Genomic DNA, 13,590 nt, shown 5'->3' with positions numbered 1-13,590 from the left:
ATGACATTTCCACCTGAAATGTAGCGGAGTAGAAGCACAGAATGACATATGCAGTGTAAATGAGTGTTCCGCCATTTGCCCTGCGTAAGTGTGTATTATGTGTGTTTGTATAAGACTAGGTGTTTATGCTAATGTGGGTTTGCATATGTGCAGGTGTTTTTGTGCACTTGAGGGTGGCCATGAATGTATGTGTGTGTTGCTTTTCTGCACACACACACACACACACACACACACACGCACACAGCTCAGGCTTTGTACAGCTGCCGACCCTCAGAGAGGCGTGCTGGGGGCAGCATGAGCCTCCAGTGCATCTATCATCATGCTGACAGGGCTGCCATCCCCACACACTGTTCAAAGTGAGATCTTCAGTATGGCTGCTTAGCAAATAATTGATGGGGTGCTTCCCGGTTTTTAAGGAGAAGAGCATTTAGACGGCAGGCCAGTGACAAGCACTTTTAAAGTGACGCGTGAATCACTCTTTCATGACCCATAAAGCCATCTGGAATAACAAAGCACTGCGCTCCCTTTTTGGTCTTTATTCAGAGTTTCAGAGAGTTATCTATGGAGTTGCTCTTCTTTATTTTAAGCAAGAGGCCTTGTTCCTGACTCCTTGTTTTTAATGTATGTATATTTTTCTGCCATTACTGCAGTTTCTCTCTCAGGCATCGCATCCTGTATGTGTCTGTGAATAAGATTAAAAACATGTCATGTTTGTACTTCTGTCCGACTGTCTGCAAAATATCTATAAATAGAGTACAAGAGTAAAAATAAAAAAAACATTTGAAACTACATTCTGCTCCTGCTCAATCACCAAGATGCTTTTTGAATTTTTGAGCAAAAATCAAAAAGATCATAAAATAAAAACCAACACTATAAAAAAGTACAACTTTAGAAAAATCCCAAATGGATATGGATTTTGTTCAAAGTGAAATGAATAAACCATGAGTGGCAGCAGGGATGAATAGAACAACAATAAAACTTCTGTCTCTGCTGCTTATTTTTCTGCAAGGGGACTTTCTGACAGAAAGAGCTCTCTGGCAGAAAACATTTGTGACCAATGCAGAGAGTTCAGCACAGTCCTGTGGGTGAGTGGCTCATACACAGGGTTTTCACTGCACTTCGTGGCCTGTGATGTATCATTTTGTTTTCCTTAAATCAAGTCTGTAACTTTAGTAGAAACGGACTGTCACTTCAAACGACAGGACAACGTTAGATGCTAAAATACAGAGGCACAACTAGCGAGGAATCTTGAAGTTAGTGAACTAACACATAAATTATACAACAGTATCTATCTTAAGTTAGTTAACATTAGCCCCCATAACTTATTTGTCATATTAGACCAAGTATGTTTTACTGCTCATGCTTTCAACTTTTAATTTGAGGGGGGAAAAAAAGCTTCATTTCCTCTTGTAAAATTTAAATATTCCCCCTTTAAACAGGAAAAAAACAGGGATTGTTGGACACCTATTTACTGGATCAAGAACATCATGAGTATGCTGTACTGTACTGTACTCAGCTGGTTAAACTGCCGACCTGTGGTCCAGTCTCCCAAAAACAGGTTGAGGCTTAGTGTTTACTGTAAAAAAAAATCAGTAGATCTCAACTAGTCATAAACTGCCACCAGCAGAATCACAAAAGTTCTTTGTGTCCTGTTCCAGGAAAAAATAACTCCTCTTGGCCTGACATCTGTATTGACAGAACATGGTGAACACTGAAGTGTGATGCCTGTAACATCTGCGTGCTGTCTTTCCACTTCCTGTTATTGTCCAGCATGTTTGAATGGCGTCTGGAGCCTACTGCACCTTCCCAGCAGATGGACTGCAAATATGGCCTCTGATTTATCTGGCCACTGATTAACTGTGAGAAAACAACACTCCACCAAATGTGTATGTGTATGTGTGTGGTGGGTGGCGGTGGTGGGGAGGACGCTAATATATTCATGAAAATGTATTCATAAAAAATGATAATTGTGATCGAAACCCCTCCATGGCTCAGAGGATGAGTCAATAAAAAGCAGGCGAAATTGACAGGCGCCTGTTATATGGACAGCACTTGCAATGACAGATGGGGGGGCAGAGGGATGGACTGTGCACGGGTGCCTGATTGATCACACCAAAGTGGGTGAGTGTTAGAATGTTACGCAACAAGCTTTTATTTCCTTCCCTTGCACTACCTCATCATACATGATTATTCTGCTGTGAGAGGAATACTTTGTTGAATCTATTTTCAGGATGCTACAGCTCAGATCTTAGCACTTTCTGTCCTTATTTGCTGGTAATCACGCGCTACTAAGTCATTTAGAGTTAATCCGAGGTAATCCCACGCACTTTCAGTGGCAACGTCAGGTCAAAATGTAAATGTTTATGTGTAGAAACTGACACATGTTCATACTTTGAGATGCGTTTGGACCCCCCCACCCAAACACACACAATCAAAGTTTTTTTTCTTTTTTTGCTTGTCAGACTTCAGCTCCCTCGTTGTGTGAGCGTTAAGCAGCGAGTTGGACAAGACTCAGACGTAGATGAATGTCAGCCATTATCGCGGGCGGCCATTTGTGCTGGTATTTGACTCACTAATGATCGTCTTCCAGGCAGGGTTCATCAGCTTCAATGCAGACACACATACACACACACATGCACACACACTCAGATTCAAACTTGGAGCTAATTTGTCCCTCTAGTTTATCATTTCACCATAACAATCAGCTCGTCCACAAATGCACACCCTATCGGTTTGCCTTTTAAACTCTCAGTCAGTATTCATGTTTTCTGTGTTTTGTGGAGGGAGTTTGGCAACAGGTTTTGCAGTGTATCAGTCCTGGTGGACTCTTGGCCTGGTCGCACCCCCTGCTGGTCCGTGCCAGCCTCATGTGTTGGCAGGCCCACCTGGACACAGCACCTGCTTCTATCACTGGACATGGCAGGGTGGCGAGTGCAAGGAAGAGGGTATTTGTTTATTTCCAAGTGACTTAGGAATAAATCATGAACAAATCAAGCTGCACATGGACAAATCCTTACATGAGATTAAAACAGTTTTATCAAGCAACACTGCTCGCCTCAACTTTTAGTAGGTTGGACCTTTATTTCAAAAGGCAAATCTGCTGTGCAGCCAAAAACCATCTCAGAGTTTCTGTTAAGCTTGAATGGGTGAAGCAAAATAATCGAACTTTTGCAGGGAACAACTGAACTCATTGAATCTCAAATGGCAAAAACAAACAAACAAAAAAAATAAATAAACATGGAACTCAAAATAATCTGAAACATAAAGAAAATATACTCTTTCTATCTCATTCATTACTAATGTCAGCACAACACCCAAATATTTATGTAGCTGATGGTTGGTATATCTAGTTAGAACTTGGCAAACTAGTAGTTTCACAAAGGCAGTCTAAACTTGAAGAAGCATTAACTGATTGTTTTGGCCACTTGTGAGCAACAGATAGAGCTGAAAACACAACATGGACATCCTGTCACCTGATAACGTTCATGAAAGTGGCCCATTTAAACATCCAGCAGACATGGAACAGCATTAGCCCTCATTTGGAGTTTTATTTGTGGCTGCCTGATGAATTTAATTTATTCAATATTCACTCTTCTCTTAAGTCTTGTTTTAATCTCCACCAACTCTAAAAACTCTAAAGCTCTAAAAACATTTATGTTTGCTGTATACTGACTTTGCCAGTTCAGCACTTCTCAGTACCAAACCTTGTGAACAAATACTGGGTAAGATTCAAGTGCATGGATAGTTTCTTAGTTTGTATTTATTCAAAAACTCATTTTGTTTTATTGTTAAACAAAGTCAATGAGTTTAATCTGTACAGCCAAAAATCCCAAATGTGTATCAGAGGGCCTCAATCTCAGTACAACATATGAAGCCTTCAGTCCTATAGGAGAAAACCGCAGCATGTTCACAACAGCTGCAATTTATTCTAAGTTTAAATACCTGAAACAAACCTGAGGGCAGTTAGAGATGCATTTGGACAATCAGCTGTAGGAATGGACCACCTGACAATCACAATCAATCACAATCATCTTGCTTCTGTATGTGGTCCTGTTGCCACTAAGGTTTAACTCAACCAATCATATTTTTGTATCTAGAGAAGCGGTCTGAATTACATATCAATTACTTTTCAAAGAAAGACCAAAGAAACTCAGCAACAGCACTGGTGCACAGCGTTCCCCTCACACTTTTAAACTCACAGCAACAGTACATGAAAGGATTATCCCCATGTGCACTAGTTTAGTGTGACAACAAAACACTGTTGTATATTAAAAACAAATTAAGCAGCCACTCTCAGCAAAATTGATGGGTAGTTCAGATTCAAGTTGGTTCTCAGTGAGGGGATCAAGAGTCACAAGATAGTTTTGATTGAAGCTGTAACATTGATTTCCGTGGTAAATCAATATGTTGCTATGTGTGACCACCGAACTCTGGTGGAAATAAGGGAGGTGTGGTGGGGGGCATAAATGGAGAGGAGAGAGACAGACAGAGTTGGCAGCACAGTCTGAGCCCTTCAGTAAGGTCAGCTCGCTCGCTTCACTCCAAAATATCCCTATGGGGGTGGGGGTGGGTTGGGGGGGTTACATTATACCTAATGATGCCTCGCCAGGAGTTGCTGAGTATTGGGCATCGAGAGAGAAAGTGTGGGGGATATATGACCAGGACCCAGGAGGTGAGAGAGAGAAAGAGTTAGCAAACCTGCCTGTAAAGTCTCTGTGAAAGTCAGTCCGACTGGTTTGTCCGTACAAGCAAACACACCACAGAGCGAATGAAAATGGCTTTTGAATGTCTTTGCATGAATATTTTGGTATCAAACCCACTGTCAGCACTCTCTCATTTTCACTCATGTCATGAGAAAAAGAGGTCACTCATTTAGATGTAGACACTAATTAATACATTTAAATGCACATCTTTGTCTATGCTATTGATTGACGTTTTCCCTTCAGCATTAACCATTTTACAGATAGGTATGAATGATGGACATTGCTTGACTTTTGAATATGCATGTACAGACATGCAACCAAAGAAACACATTTGCCTGTATGCTACAAGTCTTTCAAGTGAAATGTCCAAATACGTTGTAAAAAGACACGTATGAGCATTTTCTGATCTGAAGCCCTTTTTGGGGCAAAAAAAATTTAAGATGTGACACCACTATGGTTAAAGTTTGTTAGGTTTAGGGACAAAAACAGCTTGGTTAGGCTTGGAGAAAGATTGTGGTCATGGTTAAAAGAAAGAGGAAGCAAACAGTGGCCTGCTGTGTCAGACTTGTGTCTCTGTAACAATGCTGTAAATTCTAGTTGGCTTTGTGATTTCATTGTCATTTTTAGACATTTGTTGAAAAGACTGATACTGTTATATTTTGGGGAGGCTGGTGATGTATACCTTTCCGCACACATGTCCACAGATGACTGAGAGCAGCCCAGCAGCACTCTAACACAATTGAGATACATGAACAAATATGAATATTTAATATTTAAGTGTTCATATTAATTATTCATAAAAACCAGCACTTTGCAGATGGATTAAATTAATTATGTTGATAGAAATATACTAGGTTTGGAGATTAATATAATAATATTTGTATTATATTTGCTGTAATGGATTTTGAGCCATCTCCTATCAATTAGACTGGTGACAGTTCAAAGCCGCCAGGGTCGTTTGTGCGTCATCAAGGCTTTACATTAGTCAAGTTGGATGAAGGGTGTGCACGACTTTTATAAGAGGAGATGCCAGATTGAGTTTCCTTCCACTGGAGCCCCAAACTTGACACTGGGAACAAAAAGATGACATGTAATAGAGGTTTAAAAGCACCCAGTGTCAGGCATAGTTCAAATTCTCCTTCATTTGTCCTTTATTAATGCCACAGATCAGGTTAATACCATCATTTAACATCACACAGTAAAATTAAATAATCTGGTACTTAATTCTCTCAGCAAACTGTATAATTCTCAACTATAAACCATGCATGCTGTATACACAGTGTAGACATGTACACAGACATGCACTGAACATGACCACCAACTTCAAGTATGTATATACTATATATTTCACCGTCTGTCTTTGTTTACAATCTACAAAAACATTTGGATTTAATTGTACGGATGTTGTATATTGGTCATTGTTGCTTTTTAAATATACTTTTATATAGATCTTTTTTGATATAATGTGTGTTTTTCTTTATTCAGCTATGTTTTTATTTCTATGTCTATTTATTTATATTGTGTGCTAGTAGATTGAGGGCAAGTTAAAACCACTGTCAGATTCCTTATACGTAACCACATGACAAATTTTTGATTGGTTATGGCTCTATAAAGAATAAAAAGCAAATGAAGGCACTTTCTACATTAAATGTGTGTATTATATTATATTATATTATATTAATTTATTCATTCATTCATCATCGTCATTACTAGCATTAGTTGACATTAAAAAAACAGAAAAGACACACACCAAAATCTCATCTTTAAGAAGTCCTTCTGCTAACTTCTTTTGTAATCTTGTGTTTTGCCTGTTCCTCAGTTACACTGGTTTAATGATAAAATTAGGCTGATACTGGTTATTTCCTGAATGACAGCCAATCCTTGCTTCCTAGCTATGCAAAACAAAAAACCTTCTTAATTCTCAGTTTAGGTTTATTAATTGATGAAACCAATTTTAGTGAAAGAGGAAGACAAATATATCCCAGAGTTGGTGTTTTCCAACCCTGACAAGAATATAAATCTAATCTATCAATCTAAACTATAAATCTTTTCTCATATTTGTCACTAAATTGGGCAAATTTGAAAATGGAGAACATCAGCAGAAAGTGCCAGTGATCTGTACCTTCAATCTAAAGACATCAGCCCTTAAAAACCCCCATCAGTCAAACTCTTGTTTCAAGTGGTCCAGTCCCTCCTTCCAGCACTGTGCCAACACACTTCCTCACCTTTAAAATCATATTACATTTGCTGAGGCTTGCGTATAAATTTTCTCTGCGTATCATCAGGGCCCCCTGCTCAGTATGGCTTCTCCTCTGACTGATATTGGCTCATCATACTTAATCTAGGGTGAAATTTCCTAGTCTGTGCTAAATGACTTGCAGCCTTCACGAGAGAGGAGATATTTATTTTTCTCAGGGCTAATGACCTGTCCCCCGGACCCACCCACTGATGGTTATTTACTAGGGCCCAGATGCTTGGGCTCAAAATGAGTGGTAATGTCAGCGGGCGCCATCCTTCATCGGGCCGCCCCTGATTGAATCCGAGTGATCCCATTGACATTGACTCTGTGACTTTTAAGGCCATTACCTTCCACCGCCCACGATGATCACCTCATCATCGCTTCTGAGCTGACAGCTGATTAGCAACAAATTACTGACAGGAGAAGGCTCTGACACCGGGTGCAAGAGGTTGGTGTGTGTGTGTGTGTGTGTGTGTGTGTGCAGAAAGAGGTGTGGGGGTAGTTGCCAAGGAGTCGGGGGCCTCCTCCTCCTCCTCCTCCTCCTTCTTACATGCACTCACACACACTCACAGAGTCAGACATCCTGTATACACTCAAAGTAATAGCCGTGTCTATGATGCAGTGGTGCCCTCGCCACTGAGCTCATGGTAATGTAATAAGCACGGAGTGAAAACGCTAGAGCTTGTATGGTTAGCCTTCCAGAAGCGAGTAAACTAGCAGGTGGTCCTCATTGGTGGAGAGAGAGAACACAAGTAAAGTTTTGCCACTAAGAGGTTCTTAGAGGTTTCAGAGGTGGACTTGTGGAGCACCTCTAAGTTCCACAACAGAAAAAAGCCAAAAATGTCTTAAAGTTAGAACTTGAAGTTATATAACTCTTTGTGATGGGTCTTTGCTACTCAAGGGACCTTTGTAGGGGTCACTGTGGTTCAAGTTTAAAGATCACCTAATTTCTCAAAAATCTTTCACATTTTAAGGAGTAGCGGGCAGGTTCATTACACCATTCGAGCTGCTTATCTAAAAGGATCACGAAAAGGAGAACATACATTATATGGACCTGACCATTACACCAACAGGGACTTTAATGACATTGCATTCTAAATACATAGACAGCTTTGCAGCTATAGCAGCTTCCACCGTAGGGGCCTGGTCCAACCCCTCAAAATCAGAGCTCTGTCTGGATACTTTTGTCTATATAGTGTATATACAGGGAGACAGATTGATTTTAGTTACAACTGTGTCTGTAGATTTTCAGCTCTGCTCAAAAAGTAGAGTCAAAAAATCACATTTAGCAAAGCACAGTATTAAAAGAGACAGATGAGTCAAGAAGGTAAAAGCACAACACAAAGCACAAAAATCTTTTAAAATCTCAAGAAAACTAACATGACTTGTAAACTAATGTTTATATGTAGATCTGGTAGAGTTCATTATAAAAAGTAATGAGTGATTGTTGTAAAAGTCAAGCAAGTGGGACTGAGAAAAATGCTTCACCTGTTTTATATCAAAGAGGGACACCCATTGTCACATCAGGGTCTTGAAACAACATCGGATAGGTACTGTGATATTTATCATTAACTGTTCTTTTGCCTTTTCATACAGTATTTTCATACTACAAACTTAAAGCAAGATTATGCAACATTTGCAGAAGATCACTCATCAAGATAATGGCAGAGTGAACTCACCTTAATTTCCCACGATTCTCTTGAGTCAGTTGCTTCAGTCATGGAAGTGATTATAGTCATAATTTGAGTCATAAAAGTTACCAAACTGTCTCAGTAATGTCAGTTGCACAACAAAGTTTGTGTAAAATTATCTGAAATTCACTTACATTTGACCCCATAACCTACTAACAATACCAGAACAAGTCAAGTTTTAGCAGTGTGTGTTCCATTGGAAATTAATTTTTCATTTATTTATTATTGCTGTACATCTTTAAAACCCTCCTTGATTCTACCTTCTCTCAACAGGTCTGCAATCCAGAAACTGTCTCGACCTTAATAAGATAACCTGCTTAAATATAGTCTATTACCAATATTTTTTAAAATAAAGTTGGCATTAACTAACAACCTGTTGTTCTTGGACTGCTGTTTCATCAACAACAATGTTCTGGCTTAAAGCCTTCAATGATCCTCCAAAAAGCCTCCAGCCAGTCACAGATTTCCACTTCCTCTGAGGCACAAACAAACAGCTCTCATCTCTTGCAGGAGCATCTTTCTGGGCCTCCAGTCCTCATGGACCAGGCAAAATGGTGGAAGATGAGCAAGGAGATGCTCCATTTGCTGCCAACAAGATCCATTTTTAATGCTTGGGGGCAATTTAAAGCCCCCTTTTAATTACACATACGTCCCAGTATACCAGAAGTCATTGATGGCGAGAATATAAAGTGTCTGAGGGCTCACTGGCCTCGTAGGTGCTTTGGTTCTGGTCTGGGGACCTCAGTGAGATGCTGGAATTGACGGCTGACCTTGGCACTGTGAGTTCTCTAAGAAGTTGAAAGTCCCAGAAGTGCCAGAGAAGGGAAGGATGAAATGGTCTCCACTTGTGCCTCTCAGGGACAGAGGCAGGACTGAACTGCCTGGAAAAGCACTTTCCTGCGAACACAGAGGCAGAAGATCTCACATATGTCCCACTGGTGGATCACCATAACTGTAGACATTGAGAGATGCTGACATAGGTGGACTTTTACCCCTCGGGCGCATACCTGAAAGGATCAGGCTGAAGGTTTCAAACGAACAACTCAGTGTATAGGAAATAGAAACTTGAATGACTTCAAGTTTAGATGCACCAGATTTGAGTGCACTTTAAATTGATCCAGTGGAACTTAACAGCAGTTAACAGTGACGCTTCAGTTCCACATAGCTCTGTGCATGTATGTATGTGTGTAGAGTCAAAAAATGATGCGGACAGAATGCATTAATAAATGAGTGCTGTGGATTTTAAGGGAAAATCATTTAAAACTGAAGCTGCAGAATACAGAAATTGTCTTCCCAAAGGATGATTGAGATTAGAAAATGCTTCAGTGGGTGATTGTAATTGTTTTTGCTATTACCAGAAGACCTTTGAGTGCAGTGTCTGTTCAGCAACATTATGCTTGATGCCATACATCATCCTCTGTATTACACTGTCTCTCTGTTTGTCTGCTCCCTCCCCTCAGCCTGTTGTAGCTGAACTCTGGTTGCTGCGATGTATCATGGCTGCTGTTTTATCAGGAGGGGGGTCGTGGGCTGAGGTTAGACCCGGTCTTCTCAGTCTCTGGCCTCGGAGAACATCAGGGCGTTTAAGACAGTGATGAAGCCTTCCCTCTGGTGGATTGGGTCACATTGGCGTGTCTGTCACTTAGCCCGGCTGACTCTCCCCTCTCTATCTCCCTCTCTGTCTGCCTGTCAGGATGGCAGATGACAGCGGGGGCCACCGGGGGAACGCTGCCTCCTGGTGAAGCTCCATTTGCTGTCCTCCATGGAGAATCCCTCACCACCAGCTGTATTTCAAGACCGCCGCACTGCTGTCACGGCAAAGACTCTAGCAACAAGGCGAGGCCTCTCCCATAAAACATCAAAAGCGTCCGTTGCAATGAAAACACAAGTGAGGGGGGCCTTGTCAATCTTTACAGCTCTTCTTCTAAGTGACTGCAGCCCACCACCACTACACACAGCTTCCACGCTATTCATTCATTTTTCATGCTGCACAGTCGGTGATCCAAAATGTGCCATCTATTCTGCAGCTGACATGTCCAAATGTCTGAGTTACCGTGTAATACTGCACATAACGGAGCTGTCTATGAAAAGTTTTATGATATGGAAATATGTTAAAGCCTCTGTGATGAATAGACACTATGGAGCCAGAAACAACACTAACACAAGCACTGTGGATGCTTTGCTTTGGCCATTCAAAGCCTTTTTCACATGACACCAATATTTGACTGACATGCATTTTTACCTTTTATTTAGTTGTTTCACATCCACAAAAATTCCCTAGTATATAACACTGAATCATTAAAGTGGTTAGATATAGTTAATATCCTTTAGTGGCACAACATGTTTAGGAGGAGAAAATGTTGTACATACCAGAAACCAATGTGGATGAGGCACTGAGTGTAGTCAAATGGCTCAGTGTCATTTTACATTTTACAACAACATTTGAACTATGCACAGTAACTGTGACAGTGTACTGTGGCAATGTACTGGTAACTTAATTTGCATGTCATGTCTTTCATTTAACGGCACCTTGTGGAGTTTAATTGTAATAAACAGTTATATCCCGAGATTTGTTGAAAATGTACTTTTTTCCCTGATAAACTAGATGCAAAGCCAATCTTTTAAATATTTTTGAAACCCGCCTCATTTATATTCACGTGAACTAGCTTGCGGCCTGACTCTTTGCCTATGCTGGCACAGTGCTATATTTCTTGGCACTCTATCGCCCCCAACTGTTGATAGGTGAAATAATGTAAAACTGTTGGCAGGATGCATCCTTGCATGCATGCATGAGATGCAAGCAAAACTGAGACCTTTTCATAAAGACGTGTCTTTGCCTAAATGTAACCAAAAAGAAACTGTATTTTAGTGGTTATGAACACAACTTTTCCCCATCTCCCCTAAGTCTCACAGGTTCAGATCAGAAAACAAAACACACGTGGCTGCAGTGAGTTTGAAGACTTGTTGATTTGTGAGTGTGAGGACCTTCACACACTCACACACACATACACACACATCAGTGTTAAAGTGTAGTACTCATGATAACATTTATTCCTTAAATGCTAATCCTAACTTTGAAGTCTCCCTGAAATGACATGTCTGTCCATAACACAGTGAGATCCATGCAATACCAATGGGATATCAGCTGTTGAGAAAGATGCTGTTTGCTCTGATGAAGAAGAACAGAACGGCTTAAAAATGCCTCTATTTTTGACTGGGCGTATTTTTGCAGAATGATTTGTTCCCAGATGTTAAAGTATCCTTTTGAAGGGTTTTTTTTTAACATCAAACCTACATCAGAACTGTTTTGTCTAATCAATAACTCTGTAAAGAACTGAGGACCAGCCAAAATATCCTCCTCAAGGAAAAATGTCTTCACTATGAAGGTCTTCAAGTCAACATGGTTCTCAAAAAGATAGTAGCACAGGAACACGCACACAGGCATACACACACACACGCACTCACACACACACACGGCACCCCCACAGAGATGAATCCTGTATGTATTATGTCCAGACTGACACATAAAGAGGCCCCAGATTAACTGCTCCCCCCTCCAGACTTTTTTATCCCCTCCGTTCCAGGGGCCACGCTCATTTACATAAACAGATAATACTTGATAAAAATTTCCATTAGACAAAGGTGAAATGGATCAATTTCTGCTGCCAAGATAAATCTCACGTTTTACACCGACAGGGTCATTACACAAGCCACATTTCAGGAATAATGTATTTAAAAAGTCTGCCGATAGCAGCCATTTCCCGCTTTCCAATTACCTTAAAGAAAAGCTTATTCTGTGGACAATAAAGCACATTACGGCACAATATGATACAGTCCATAAAGATCAGCGTGTTTGATGAGAGGTTAGCGAAAGCTCAGCATATTTCGGAGGAGATGTCACAACCCCGTGGTTATCGCTGACACCTCGCTGTGCTCGCCATGCAAATGTCCTATTACGCCCAGTCCAAATAGATTAAGAGACCTGTTCAGAAATAAACAGGTTTTTTTCCCCTGCTTTTTTTTTGTGTGTGGTGAAGGTGGGAAGAGAGAAACGTGAGCGGAAGGAGGAGAAGAAGACGATGGCTTGGCTGGTGGGGTGAGGTGAGGTGGATTGACAGGACAGTGAGGTGATGCCAGCGGTCCGCGCAGGGAGAGAACGGAAAAACTCATTAGTTTGCTTCCAGCCCAATTCGCCACTCTGCTTCTGACCTTGAGACATCCACTCCCCTCCGTGCCCTGCCCGCTCACCCCCACCCCCCCCCATCTCTTATTTTAGGTGAATCACGCTGCACTGTTTGAATGAGAGTAAGGGGGGCCCTCGAGTGACAAGAACTGAATGAGGCTTCCTTCATGCTGCAGTATTTCATCCTGCCATCCTACAAAAATCAACTTGTTTCAAGAATTGTCTAGACATTATTGTCTGAATCCTAAAATAGAACCCTACTAAAGAAAACAAGTGAAACAAGTAACCAAGCTGGAATATTAAGCTTGAAGGTTCCTGAGCTCAGGCAACAGTGGTTAACAAAAGATTATGCTCATTAGGTCCTTGGTTTGTTTTTTTCCTGAAGCTTTCAGCCACATTTCATGGCTTTACACAACTGATGAAGTTTGCGCACTTGTGATGGCCGGTGTACCCCCTGTTATTATGTGATTAAAATTCATTTATTGACGAAAAGGCTAAAAAAACTTGTCTGAAAGAAAAGTCAGAGGACTTTGTGAGCAGAACTGTTAAAAAGCTCTTACTGCTCTGGAAGACCTTTTGACTTGAAGGTAGAAGTCATGGATTTGAAAGCATTTTAGTTTATAATTGCTGATTTTTCTGTCATCTTTGTAAACAGCAAAACTATATGAAGCACTTATTTAATCTTTGATCTGCATTGCATATAGATAATACGGCTTCCATAAATATGCATAAGAAGTCTAGATCCAAAGATACTCAGTCTGTATGTGAAGGCTG

At 40.7% G+C, this 13,590-nt stretch overlaps 1 long non-coding RNA gene across 1 annotated transcript in view; it reads left to right on the top strand.

Annotated features, from left to right (window-relative positions):
- Positions 1-11,157, top strand: part of LOC124057536 — an 85,615-nt gene extending 74,458 nt beyond the window's left edge. The window contains exon 7 of the long non-coding RNA XR_006843123.1: positions 10,327-11,157. This is a non-coding gene — a long non-coding RNA (uncharacterized LOC124057536). The remainder of the gene's footprint in view (positions 1-10,326) is intronic.
- The last annotated feature ends 2,433 nt before the right edge of the window (positions 11,158-13,590 follow it).

The sequence above is a fragment of the Scatophagus argus genome, chromosome 4 (genome assembly GCF_020382885.2).
Source record: "Scatophagus argus isolate fScaArg1 chromosome 4, fScaArg1.pri, whole genome shotgun sequence".
NCBI classification, from domain to species: domain Eukaryota; kingdom Metazoa; phylum Chordata; class Actinopteri; family Scatophagidae; genus Scatophagus; species Scatophagus argus.
Note: the sequence above shows the minus strand (reverse complement) of the source record. Positions and strands in the feature narration are given on the sequence as shown.